The sequence below is a fragment of the Camellia sinensis genome, chromosome 10 (genome assembly GCF_055761805.1).
Source record: "Camellia sinensis isolate YWXY chromosome 10, ASM5576180v1, whole genome shotgun sequence".
Lineage (NCBI taxonomy): Eukaryota > Viridiplantae > Streptophyta > Magnoliopsida > Ericales > Theaceae > Camellia > Camellia sinensis.
The window spans coordinates 58,636,419-58,650,401 of NC_138970.1; the positions used below are offsets into that span (position 1 = coordinate 58,636,419).

The 13,983-nt window shown below is 29.1% G+C and overlaps 1 long non-coding RNA gene across 1 annotated transcript; it reads left to right on the forward strand.

Moving 5' to 3' along the window:
- Positions 1-11,800: 11,800 nt before the first annotated feature.
- Positions 11,801-13,396, forward strand: LOC114268322 (uncharacterized). Its single transcript, XR_014342056.1, has 4 exons — positions 11,801-12,315; positions 12,515-12,601; positions 12,827-12,952; positions 13,037-13,396. It is a non-coding gene; the product is annotated as an uncharacterized LOC114268322 (long non-coding RNA).
- The last annotated feature ends 587 nt before the right edge of the window (positions 13,397-13,983 follow it).

The following is a 13,983-nucleotide window of genomic DNA, read 5'->3' on the forward strand; positions in this document are numbered from 1 at the left end:
TAAGTTTCATTATGAATTAGAGATTACAATGAATCTATCACGTTTCATTATGTATTAGAGAGTAAAGAGTCGGCTATTTCTCTCAACAACTATCTCCTTAAAGCTCACAATATTATAATAATCTTGGATTCTCAAAATAAGCTTATATGGGTTCAACTTCTCTCCAATTGGTGATCGAATTGGAGCATGTTGTTGGGCTTGTGGGGGTTATCACAAGTCTCGTTTCGATAATCTGAACCAACCAATGTGTAGAACTCGTCGATTATTTTATCCTGGTAAAACCTTACATTGATTAGATATCGATAGTTACTTGATTGAATCAGATTTCTGTCAAAGGTAAATATAATTTTCAAAATAAATTATTGATAAAAATCTGATACAATCAAGTAACTATTGGTATTCGATCAATATAATTTTTTACAAAAATAAAATATTCAACAAATTTTACATACTAACAATTCGGATCATCGAACCAGGACTCGTCATCAGGGTCCAACACCACTCTCTAGTCCACAAAGACAAGCTGCCCCTATCGTATATATACAAGGATCTGAAAGTAATAAACCAAGTGAACATTGACTCTTTTAATAACGAGTATATGTTTGGTTATGTTGAAGACATCAATTATTTGCTCATGTCTTATATCATTCCTCTCAAAAAGTTTGCCAAAAATAATACAAAAGGCTCATCTAACGCTTGAAAGATAATAAAAGAGGGTTGATGGTCATTAAGAAAACAAAAATGATATATGTAAGGTTGATGATATAATGTTATTTTTGTAATTATGAATTAAATTGATAAATATTTTTATTTTTATTAAATAATGTAAATGAGATACATCATTAAATGTGATTTTTTCTTTTTATCTATAAATTTTGTTTTGTGTTTTCTTTATAATCTTATTCCACCCAAACTCTCCGTTTGTTTCCAGAGATGGAATGGAGGGGATTGATAGTGAGGGGATTAATAGTGAGGGGATTGTTAGTGAGGGTCGTTTGTTTTCAGAGATAGAATGAAGGGGATTGATAGTGAGAGGATTGATAATGAGGGGATTGTTAGTGAGGGGATTGATAGTGAGGGGATTAGTAGTGAGGGGATTGATAGTGAGGGGATTAGTAGTGAGGAATTGTTAAATTATTTTTATATAAAATAATAAAATAAATAAAAAAATATAAAAAATTAAAAATTATATTTTAAAAAAAATTTCCAATATATAAAAAATAAAAAAAATAAAAAATTTCTAATCTCCTTACTATTTTTCTAATACCATCTCTACCTCCTCACTATGAATCCCCTCCCCAAGGGTATTAGTAATACCAAGGTATTAGGAATACCCTCCCTATCTCTCAAAACAAACAAGGTATTAGTAATACCAAGGTATTAGTTAGTCCCAAGGTATTAATAGTCCCAAGGCTATCTCTCAAAACAAACACCCCATATACTAATCCCAAGGTACTAGTAATCCTAATCCCCTTGCTATAACCCAAAACAAACGGGGCCAAATTGTCATATTATATGATCATCCTCAAGTCCTTGTCAGTCATTCATCAAATTGATTTATGACAGAAATTTTTAGCTTATCACAATATGAATTCTTTAGTGGTTCATTTATTTATTTTTTTCTTTTTTGGGTGTGCCTTGAGAAAATGGGTTTTTTTTCTTCTTAGGTTAAGTTTGGGAAGTTTAAAATAATCTATCTTTTTTCTATCACATCACCTCTTTATTTTTCTACACATCTTTTTATAAAAAGACAAAAAGTACATTTATTTATATCATCCCAAACAACCCCTTAATTTTTAAAATGAAAATTGGTTTTAGTTCTTTATAAATTTTTATTACATGACACCCGTAACTGAAAATGTTAATGGTTTTTTGACTTAACAAGTTTGTAGGCTATTGATATTTTAATTTAATTTTTTTTTATAAATAATCTATTTCACAAATCTTAGCCGATGATTGATTCAGAGTTATTTTGAAAAGATAGTTAAAAGTCATCTTTTAACTTTTAAATCATTTTAAATGACATCATCTCTCATATTTTTTATACATTTTTTCAAAAGAAAGTTAAACAAATAAAAAATTAACTTTTAATCATATTCCTAAAATAAAACTCAATATATTAAAATAGAGTTTGACTTTGGTCCAGTCCACCATCAGACTGGACCGTGCTGTTGGGCCCGTGGAGGCCCACCATGGGTCCCGTTTTAAAAATCTGAACCGTTCAATGTGTAGAACTCTTCGAGTATTATACGCCCGTAAAAAATCACGTTGATCGGATATTGATAACTATGTGATCAAATTAGTTTTGTATAAAAAAAAATAGACGGTGAATAAATTAACGGTTGACAAAAAAATGATTAGATCACGTAGCTATCGATATTCGATCAACGTAATTTTTTACAGGCATATAATACTCGAAGAATTCTACATATTAAACAGTTCAAATTTTCAAAACAAAACCCGTAATAAATCTCCATAAATCTAACAATATAATTCAATCTGATGATAGACTGGACCAAAGCCAACCCCATTAAAATAAACCTACTAAAACGCAAAAATCGTTGCGTTAAAACCCAAGTGGAGGCCTGCCTATACTTGTCTAGGCCTTTTTAAAATGTCTTAGGAGTTGAAATTTCTTAATTTTCTTTTACTGACAGGATACTAAACCTACCCCATGGTTTCCCCTACTATGCCTCAATTATTAGGGGTTATAGTCTACTGTCGTTTTGCCATCTAATTTAAAAAGTTATATTTTTAAAATTTTTTAATAAAAACTTTTAATAATTTTTTAAAAAGTTTGTATCAATTTTTTTTTTCCCTTTCTACATTTGTCTAGTTTTGAATGATTTAAAAAGTAAAAAACAAAATTGAATTTTTTAAAAAAATACTAAAGTTAAAAAGTTCTAAAAAAAAAACGCCCTGTTTTGTTAGTCTTTAGTCAATTTTTTTTCTTAAATTTTTATTACTTTTTGATTCGTAAACCTTAAAAGTATAATTTTTTTTATTTATAAAATTCTAAACAAAATTCAGTGAAAGTAAAAACAAAAAAAAACGCTAAAAAGTAATTCCGGACACAAGATTGACACACGTCCAAGTGGCCATAATTGTGGATATGGACCCCCAAACACACTAGTTAAAATGATTTGTTTTTTATTTTTTAAAATATTTTTTCTTTAAGAGTTTTGTTAACAACCGCTCATTCAACAGTTATTGTGGACTAAATAATATTAAAAAATAATATGAATAATGCTTGGGACCTCCTTTTGGGGCCACCCCTCACCCCCTTTGTCACGTGGTGGGTGGTGATTGAAGGAGTAGGAAAAAAAAAAAAAAAAAAAGAAAATGTAACCAATGAGAGAGAGGGGGTCAAAGGGGGTGGGGGAAAAGGAGGAATGAATCATTGTTGAAATAATATTTTCATACCTATTTTATGTATTTTCACATATTTTTATATATTTTTAATAATTTTTTACGTAATTTTATATTTTTTTTACAACAATGATAGAGACCACTAATTTTGGAACTCTAAAAAGACCACTAATGACATGACACTCAATAAAAAAAGAAAAAAAATACAACACCAAAGTCAAAATATCACATCATTCATGGTGAAATCCACTACCACATCATTAGTGATAACACTAATTAGTACTCTCACTCATTTTTTTTTTTTTTTTATGTACATATGGTGGTGGTTTGCATTTCCCTTTCTTTAACTACAATTATTAGCTTAAGTGGTTCCATCCTCTCCACGTAATTAATCACTTTTTTACCCCAACTTTTTCTTTAGCTTGCAGGAAAATATTGTATGATGTGACAGACCATGCATTGGGAATTGTTAGATTATTGAGGACAAATGCATGAAATTTGGGGATGTTGATTTTGATGTGTTTACCTTGATTTAGGTCTCGTTTCAGAATAGTTTTTTTTTTAATTTTTTAGTTAAAATATGAAGTAAAAAAAAATATGTTTGGAATGATTTTTAAATTTTTTATGAAAAGATGTGCAAAAAGTAAAAGAAAAATAAAATCTTTAATTTTTTGATATGAATTGTTGACTTTTTAATTTTTTTAATAACTTTTTGATTTTTTTAACTAAAAATGATAGTTGCCAAACAAGACCTAGTCCAATGTGCAATGGTCACAATTTGATTCATGAGGATGGGATTAAGGGGATTTGAGAGATGATGAAGGACTTGTAATGAAAAAAAATGCACAAGAAGTTGAACGGTAAAGAAATTTGTTTTAAGATGAACAATAAATTCAGACATCTTAAATTTAACTTTTTTATTTTGATCTTTATTGATTTACACGTGATTTGTGGGCAATAGAATGTATTTGGAGTGATAGATGATCGTGGCGTAGTGGTGCTCGGCGACAGATGACTGACAATTAGAGTTATAGATGAAAGAGAAAGAAAGAGGGAAAAGAAGAGAAGAATAGGGATGACAAATTGGGAAAATGAAGTTATAGATGAAAGAGAAAGAAAGAGGGAAGAGAAGAGAAGAGAAGAATATGGATGACAGATAGGGGAAATGGCTAGGGTTGGTTTTGTAACTTTACGAATGAATATACTAACAAAAATTAGAATATAATAATGATTGATAATTAGGTCAAGTTTGGCTACAAAGAAAAAAGTACACTTATTTCATCTTTTTATCTTTTTTGGGTCACATCAATCAACATCTCCTCTTTATTTTTTGTACACATAATACAAAAAAAGTCAAAAAGTGCACTTATTTAGTCTTCCCAAACTAGGCCTTAATGAGAATTAAAAGTTACATGCGAAATAAATAAATAGCAAAAATAATTTTAAATATAATATTTTATTGTTTTAATCTTATTATACTAAAAAAATATAATTACACATATGTATATTCAATAAATAAAATTGGGGGGATAGATAGAATGGAGAGGGAAAGCAAAATCTATTCTCATTCTACTTCTTTATCAAGGAATGAAAAATCCAGATGGGATGGAGTAAGGGGTGTCGAAGGGGAGGGAAGTTGCCATCCTAGAAGAGAAGGAACAATTTGATAAATTCAAGATAAATTCCAGCCAACATAATTAGTCTGTTTGACCAAAACTCTTGAATAAAAGGTTAGCAATTCAAATCTTTTTATTTGTGTGTGAGTCGTATTTTTCAGTATTTTGTTGAGTTTTTCTCTCCCACTTGATAGTTTCTTTGTTTATTAATTATTTGTTAAATTTAATCTTCATAACAAACATAATTCACAAGGCTTCATTGTAATGCCAAATATATTAATAAACAAAAAACAAAAAGAAATTTTTTTAATTCAGTGTAATCAGACCAGACCAAACCAAACCAAATCAAACCTTAAGTTTCATTAAATGGAATCAGTTACATAAATCCTTCTTTTTCACTCGACTCTATCCAAGGTCATTTCGTTAGTCAAATTAAGGAGATTCATATCTCTATTTACTACACTAGTACACATCAATTTAGGTCTATACCCCTTATCCTAATACTACCATCTACTGTTACTGTATCCCATCTCTTCACTACGATCTCTGTTGGTCTCCGTTGTATATGACTAAATCATCTCAACTCATTCTCTCTCAACTTATCTTCTATCGGTACTATTCTTACCCATTCTCAAATATACTCATTCCTAACTCTGTCTTTTCTAATTTTGTCACGCATCCACCTTAACATGTTCATTTCGGTAACACTCATCTTATCTACATGTTATTTTTTAGTTGCTTAACAGTTCATCCCATACAACATCGCTAGTTTAATTATTAATATTGATGAAATTTACCGTTAGTCTATAATTTTTTAATACAATGATCTACAATTCCCCCACTCCCTCCCTCCTAACAAAACAAAACAAAACAGAGAGAGAGAGAGATTTCCATCCATTTTCTAATCTTGCCACACATCCACCTTAACATGCTCATCTCAGTAACACTCATTTTATCTACATGTTATTTTTTAATTGCTTAACAGTTCATCCCATACAATATTGCTAGTTTAATTATTAATATTGATGAAATTTACCATTAGTCTATAATTTTTTAATACATTAATCTACAATTTCCTCCGCCCTCCCTCCTAAAAAAACAAAACAAAAAAAGAGAGAGATTTCCATCCATTTGTAATTTTTTTTTCTTCCCTTCCCACCTCTATTATAATTTAGAAAAAATAAAAATAAAAATCTACCAAAATTCTTTTCTGTACTTTCATTGAATTGTAACTTTTTCATTAAATTATTTGAATATATGTACAATGTCCTTTTTTTTTTGTTTTTTTATTTGAATATATGTACAATGCCCTTGTTCCAATATGTTTCACCCATTATGGAAATGGTACAATCCGACAATCTTTAATATTTGTAAAACATAAAATATTTGCCAAAATAAATCAGGTTTTCCAATTACCAAAAAAACCACAAAATCTGATTTAATAATTATTACATACAATTTTCACTGCTCAGACATTTTCCTTCACTTTGGCATTTTACCACACACGGGGTACCTTTGTTCAAAAAGCAATTGAGAAAATAACTCATCAAAGCTTCGTTTGGTATTTGATTTTATGTTAAAAAAAACATAAAAAGATAAAATTAATTACTTAAATTAATAAGATAAAATATCACATTCAAACTATAATCATTATATATTGTCGTGTTTTGAAAAGTTGGTAAAAGTTGATTTTTTTGGTTTTTTTAGTCTATTTTGTCTTTTTGTGGATAAAAAATATAAGAGGTGATGTGACTCAAAATTGGTAAAAAACTAAAAGCTAAGCTTTCTAAAACCCTTTTATCTCTCACAAAAGTCAAAAAAATAAAACCGAACGGGGCTAAAAAGCCAAGTTAAAAATGTCTCAACACAAAAAAATCAACTAAAAAAATCAATACCAAAGGAAGATTAGCTATTCATTTTATGAGAGCCATTGGAAGTCTAAGAGCATTTTCAAGAGTATTTTACTTATTTATTTATAAAATATTATAAATTATATTTTACCTAACTTTTGAAGACAATCTACATTTATTTACCTTCCGTTTATTTGGATAGAAAATATTTTTTGTATTTTTTTGACATTTGATATAATAAAAAATAAAAGTCAAATGAAAACATTTTTCATGGTTAACGGAAAATAAGTTTACTTGGGTAAAAAATGTTTCTCATCTTTAAAAGCGAAAAATATTCTCCGGATTAAAATCTTACCAATTTCACCACACTATCACTACTACTCTCACCTCCAGCACCACACCACCATCGCCGTGACCACCGCCACCATCACCGTCGCCATCATTGTCACCACTACCACCCGACCGCGCTACCACCTCCAACTTTGTCCCTCTACCACTACTACAAAACATAGCAAAATGTTTTCTCTGAAAAGCATTTTCCACCCAAATAAATGGAGCGTTAGTGAATTTAGGTTAAGAAAAAATGGTTAGATTTTCTATAATCTGACTTTGTCTGTCATGTTCGAGAGGCTCATAGTGCTTACCACATAACCCATTTTGATGAACCGAACAATTCATTTGTAGGGTCTTTGCATATCATTCGCGTAAAAAATTAGATCGATCTAATAATTATAATATTTTCATTATATCTCGTTTGTTTATTAAAAAATAAACAATAAGGCTATGTTTGGCATAGGATTTTTTGGCAATTTTAGTCAAAAAAAAATAAAATAGATTAAAAAGTCAATAAGACAAAATATTACATCTATACCATAATCATTGCATTTTTTATTTTATAAAAGTCAAAAAAAACTCATTTCAAATGAGACTTTTTAGCTTATACCCAAAAATTAAAAAATCAACCCACATTTCAAACGAAGGCTAAGTATATTTTTGCACCGAAAGCACTTAATAATTTCTGGTATAAATTATTGTCGTGTTTCTACCTATAATATATATATATATATATATATATATCCATGTACGACCAAGCAGTAATGGTGAAATTGATTACACCATTATACGGTGTTCATGGCTTTTCTACATGGACTCAACAGCTGTCTCTAAAGTTGTTGCTCTTTGTGTAGTCGGTTAGGTGCTTCATTTTTAGGTGCTTCATTTTGAAGAACACCCAAAATTGATGACTTTCCATACTTGAATCGGGTTGAAGCTTGTTTTAGGATGATAGGAATGAGCCTATCTTTTGTCAAAAATTGGTAAAGCTAAGCTAGCCATGAAGTACACTCTACAATTTGGCATTTGATTTGGTTAATTTTGACACAGTGACAACTGAAAGGACACTACCCACATGCAACTTGTCTACATCTACAATAGTCTTTCTGATTTCAGATTTTAGGCCAAATGTTGTACAATTTTTGTTAATCTTTTATTTTAAATTTTTATAACACGACTTGTACCTTTGATAGTAAGGCTTCGTTTCAAAACAGATTATTTTAATAATTTTTTGATTAAAATATGAGGTAAAAAAATTAATATATTTGGAGTAACTTAAATTATTTTGCAAAGAGATATTATTACGGTACAAAAAAAAAAAAAAAAAAGCTTAAGACACAACATTTTTATATCTCCACTTTTTAGTACGTTGCCCTTTTTATTTAAATTATTTTTGTTAAATAAACTATAAATAGTAAGTAGACTAATAATATGACACAAAATATCAAAAAAAAAAAAAGAAAAAGGGTCTTTGCATCTAGCATATTCTCAAACAAATTAAAAGTAACCTTAATAAATTAGACAAAAAAGAGATTTTAGATTGGGTAGCACCAACCTTTCCATAGCTTTGTTGGCTAAAACGCGTTGCACTTTACTAGAGAATTAAAAATTCATCTCTTTATTTATTTGTCTATTCTTATTCCACGTATATTTATTTATTTTTTTAAATTCTATCAATTGTATGTTAATTTTAAAACAGAACATTTTTATGTCTCCACTTCTTAATACTTAGCTCTTTTTAGTTTATTTAGTTTTTACTGTCTCATAAACAAAGTGTAAGTAAAAATTACACTGACTAATCTAACATAGATTCTAAGTCTTCGTTTGGTATGTCAAAAAGTCTGATTTTTTTGACTATTTTAACCACAAAATAATAAAATAAGTTAAAAAGTCAATAAAACAAAATATCACATTCAAACCATAATTATTTTATTTTTTCTCTCACAAAAATCAAAAAAGCCAAAAAACTTATCTCAAACGAGACTTTTTAACCTCGGCTAAATAGTCAAAAAAATCAAAAAATCAATTCACATCTCAAACAAACCCTAAAAAACCTTGTTAGATTGAGCACTACCAACCTTTTCCATAGTTAGCTTGTTAGTTAAACACCTTGTAAATCACTTTACTTATGTGTTGGTCCTCATTTTCTTTCCATTAATTAAATGTTATATTTGGTGTTCATTGTATAGGCATGTAATATTATACACTTAATTTTTTTAATAAAGGGGGAAATTATTCGGTAATGTGACACCATCACCTTAGATTTGGTCTCCACCAAGCAATAGTCACCTTAGACATACCTTTCTAGATACTGGACTGCCTGCTGTGAGCATTGGTGAGGCTCACTCCGAACCAATCCAGTTAATTTAAATTTTTCATTTTGTAAAATTTATTAAACATGTTATTTATATAAATAATTAAAATAATTACACATAAATAATTATATGATCATATCATATTTATTTATTTTAAATTGAAAAATTTATTATCAAAATCATGTTTACCGTCTAATCTATTTTAGATAAATATAATTCAATTATGTGATTTTTTGTTTTCAATCAATACAGTTGTTTACAATATTAATCTATTCTTGCATATTTCATTTTTTTGAAACAAATTCTTGCATATTTTATAAAATGAATAGTTTGGATTATGTCAATAAACCTGGAGTAAGCCACACTAATACTCACAACCAATGTTTTGAAATCCGAACTGGTGAGTAAATTGATAAAATGATTAAGTGAATGGGTTATTGGTTCAATTGCCGAGTCAGACCGTGATGTCATAATTATTTTATAAATATATTAAAATTAAACATTACTTAAATTATATAAATATGATACCTTCGCATATTAAGAGCACATATATTTAGATATAAATATATTATTAGTTATCTTTATATTAATTATTTGCAACACAAATTATTACATTTGGATCTTGAAATGAAAATGCACTAAAGAGGTAATAAATAATATAATTTTAGCAGTTATGTACAAACTAAAGCAGTGGTGCAGTGGCTGTAACTCTTTTCACTTAGCTCTGGTTTGGCTATCATTTTGAGGTTAAAAAAAAAAAAAAAAGCATAAAATGACAAAATAAGCTAAATAAGTTAATAAGATAAAATATCACATCTAATCTATAATCATTACACTTTTTTCTCTCGCAAAAGTCAAAAAGCTAAAAAATTCAAACCAAACAAGACTAAAATAGTTTCAACACAAAAATGTTGACTATATTAGCCAATGCCAAACGAAACTTTAGTCTCAAGTGCTTTAGTTCAAGCCCCATGCGCTTATGACCGATTCACACTAGTTAATAGTTATATTTGGTTTCTATGCAAAACGGGTTTAGAGGTGCAATTAATAAGAATTTACACCGGTCAATAGGTCAATTAGTTAAATTGACCGGTTCAATCCGATATTTAAAACATGAGTTTAGGAGTGCAATCGAATCAAAATATGGATCGGTCAATCAGTTGAATTGGTTGGTCTGATTCAGAATTTAAAATATTGTCACAACAGGATTTGTTGGGCTTGCTCAAGAACAAGCCTCCCAAATCCACTTTTTCCAAAATGTATATACTGAAAAACGTAAAATCTTGGATTTCAATCTCCAACTCCGCTTTTTTAATGATTTAGGTCTTATTTGCTAACTCAATATAGTAGTCAAAAAATTATTATAAAAAATTAATTCACTCTCTTTATTTTTTACATTTTTTTTAAATAAAAAATTTATTTAAAAAGTTAATTCTCAAATCATCCCTTTGTTCTTTTCTTTTTTCTTTTTTTTTCTTTTTTTTTATATTCAAAAATCATCCCTTAATTCATTATCAAAATTGACATGACGATTTAAAAAAAAATTCAATCTTACAATCTATATAATAAAGCAGGACGGATTTTGAAAATATCCTAGAGACATTTGTCCTACTAGGACATTTTAAGGGTCATGATTCATTTGTATATTAACATGGACAGCTCAGATGAAAACCTTCTCTCTCACTCTACCTAAATTTCCCGCCTAAGAGTCCCAAACTTTGCAACCACCCATCCTTATCTATCCTATGATTTATGAATTTGAAAAAGATGAGTATCAACATTTTTCTTTATCTATATCTATAAAATAAGAAAACTCAATATCTATCCATCCCATGATTTATGACACCCATCCACTCCCTACAAAACAAAAAAAAAATTAATTGGTTAGCCCATCAAGCAATAAAATTTAAAATTCAAAATTGACGACACTATTATCCCATCGTTTATGAATTTGAAAAAGATGAGTATCACCATAAACAAAACAAAAAAAAAAATTAATTGGTTAGCCTATCAAGCAATAAAATTTAAAATTCAAAATTGGCGACACCATTATCTAATTTGAAAAAGATGAGTATCACCCTATTTCTTTATCTATATCTATAAAATAAGAAAACTCAGTATCTATCTATCCCATGATTTATGAATTTGAAAAATATATCTGTATCTATAAAATAAAAAAACTCAATCTATATTTATCCCATAATTTATGATTTTGAAAAAGATGAGTATCACCATTTTTCTTTATCTATATCTATAAAATAAGAAAACTCAATATCTATCTAAGAAAACCCAAATTCAAAATTCAAAATTGTTATGTTATGTAACCAATCTATCTTTCAAAATTGTTATGTTATGTAACCAATCTATCTTTCTATATGTATGCTTCTCTATTTGAAAATAATTTCTATATAAATTAGGTGCAAATATTCTTTTTCACTCTTTGTGGTCATCTTAAAATTTTTCTTTATAGGATTCAGTTAGGGACCACCACCAACAGAATTCAGGTACATATTTAAATTTTGTGAATTTTTTATTGATTTTATTTTATGTTGAAAATTCTTAATATTTTTTTGACGTATTTTTATTGGGTTTTGTTGGTTTATAGAAATATAAAGTAGACGAATTGGTAGATAAGAGTGAAGGATAAAAAATGGAAGAATAGTAACGTTTTGTAATACCATTTTTTGTTTTAATTCTAAAATTTAAATCTTTAATATTTTTTTCTTTGTTCAGTCCAAATGGATTTCTTCAGCAAACGACAATTGGCATGGGAGGATGCATTTCGGAGTCTTTACTACATGCTTCGGAAGAGTGTGTGTGAGATTTTTTATGGTAATTACCTTTATTCATGCTTTTGCAATTTTGTTCATCAAATCCATCGATCGTAAGAATTTTGTGCAATAGGTGAATGATGACTTCATCTGTGTATTCTTCGTGATCTTCCATTTTAAAAGTCTGTTATATCTGCCTTTATCTACCTGCCAAAATAAGTACTTACATTGATTTGCTCTTATAATTGGAACTTTTCCAGTGTGCACTGCACAGTTTGTGGTGATGTTCATTGGTGATGATGGTTCGAAGGAATACAAGAAGTTTAAGGTCATTGTTAAGAGAGCATGTAAGATTTTATATCCTTATCTATCGTACCTCACCTATCCCATTTTTAAATTTCAAAACACACCCATTCACTCCCTACAAAAAAGAGACCCACGCTTATATCCTTATCTATCGCACCTCACCTATCCACTTTTTAAATTTCAAAACACATCCATCCACTCCCTACAAAAAAGAGACCCACGCTTATCGAACTCTCTCTATAAACTCTCCTCTTTTTTTCTTTCAGTCTCACTCCAAATTTTCAATTTTCAAAACACCCACCCTCAGCCATGGTGATGCTCATCACCTCATCCAGTCATTACCTGTGCCACTTTCTCCAGTCATCTCCACGCCAGTTCTACCCACAAGCAGGGTATGAAGAACTCACTCTCTATGTATCTATCTCTCTCTGTGATTGTTCTGTTTTTTTATTGTTGTTTTGTTTGTGAATCTGCAGATGGATAGAGCACGATCCGATGGAGATTATGGAGAGTGTGAAGATTTGTATGAGCAAGGCAATTGACAAAGCCACTGTAGATGGGCACAATGTTGACAGTGGACTTAAGGCAATCGGACTCACCGATCAGAGAGAAACAACGGTCGTTTGGAGCAAATCTATTGGCCTCCATCTCTATAACACCATTGTTTGGATGGATGTTTGTACCAATTCCTTATTCATTCATTGATTCATCCTGTTTCTTTTTTCTTTTTTTTCCTTTTAATTATTATTATTATTTTATCATTTTGTTCGTGCAAATTGAAGATCTAGAATTGTGTTTGTATTCTTATCAATACCCATTTCTTGAGTTGTCTGATTTTTTTTTTTCTCCTTTGTGAGGATATTTTGTTCTTTGAATGTGATTTTATATTGTGTGATTTTATCAAAAACTATTGCATGTCTTCATTTAGGGATTTTTTTCCTTCCCGTGAATTCATTACCTACTCTTTGAAAAGAGAAAAAAAAAACAAAAAATTTGAATACATCCCTCTCTAATTTTGATTTATATTTTAATGTCATCATTAATTACACCGTACCTTCAGGTACGGGCATACGCTAGTCCTTCTATAGAACAAAACAAAGGGTAGTTTGCTAAGGAAGCTCTTGGCATGGTTACACAGACTGAGGTCTCGTTTGGGAACAGACTAATTTAGTAATTTTTTGACTATTTAGCTAAAATATAAGTTTAAAAAAATTAGTATATTTGTGATGACTTTTTAACTTTTTATGAAAAGATGTGTAAAAAATAAACAAAAAATTTTTTTTTTGATTTTTTGATATGAATTATTGACATTTTAATTTTTTTTTAATAATTTTTTGACTTTTTAACTAAACCAGTCTGTTCATGAGATTTTATTTGTTGAACCTACTTGTTGGCTACAACTTTAGGGTCTGATTTGCAGGAG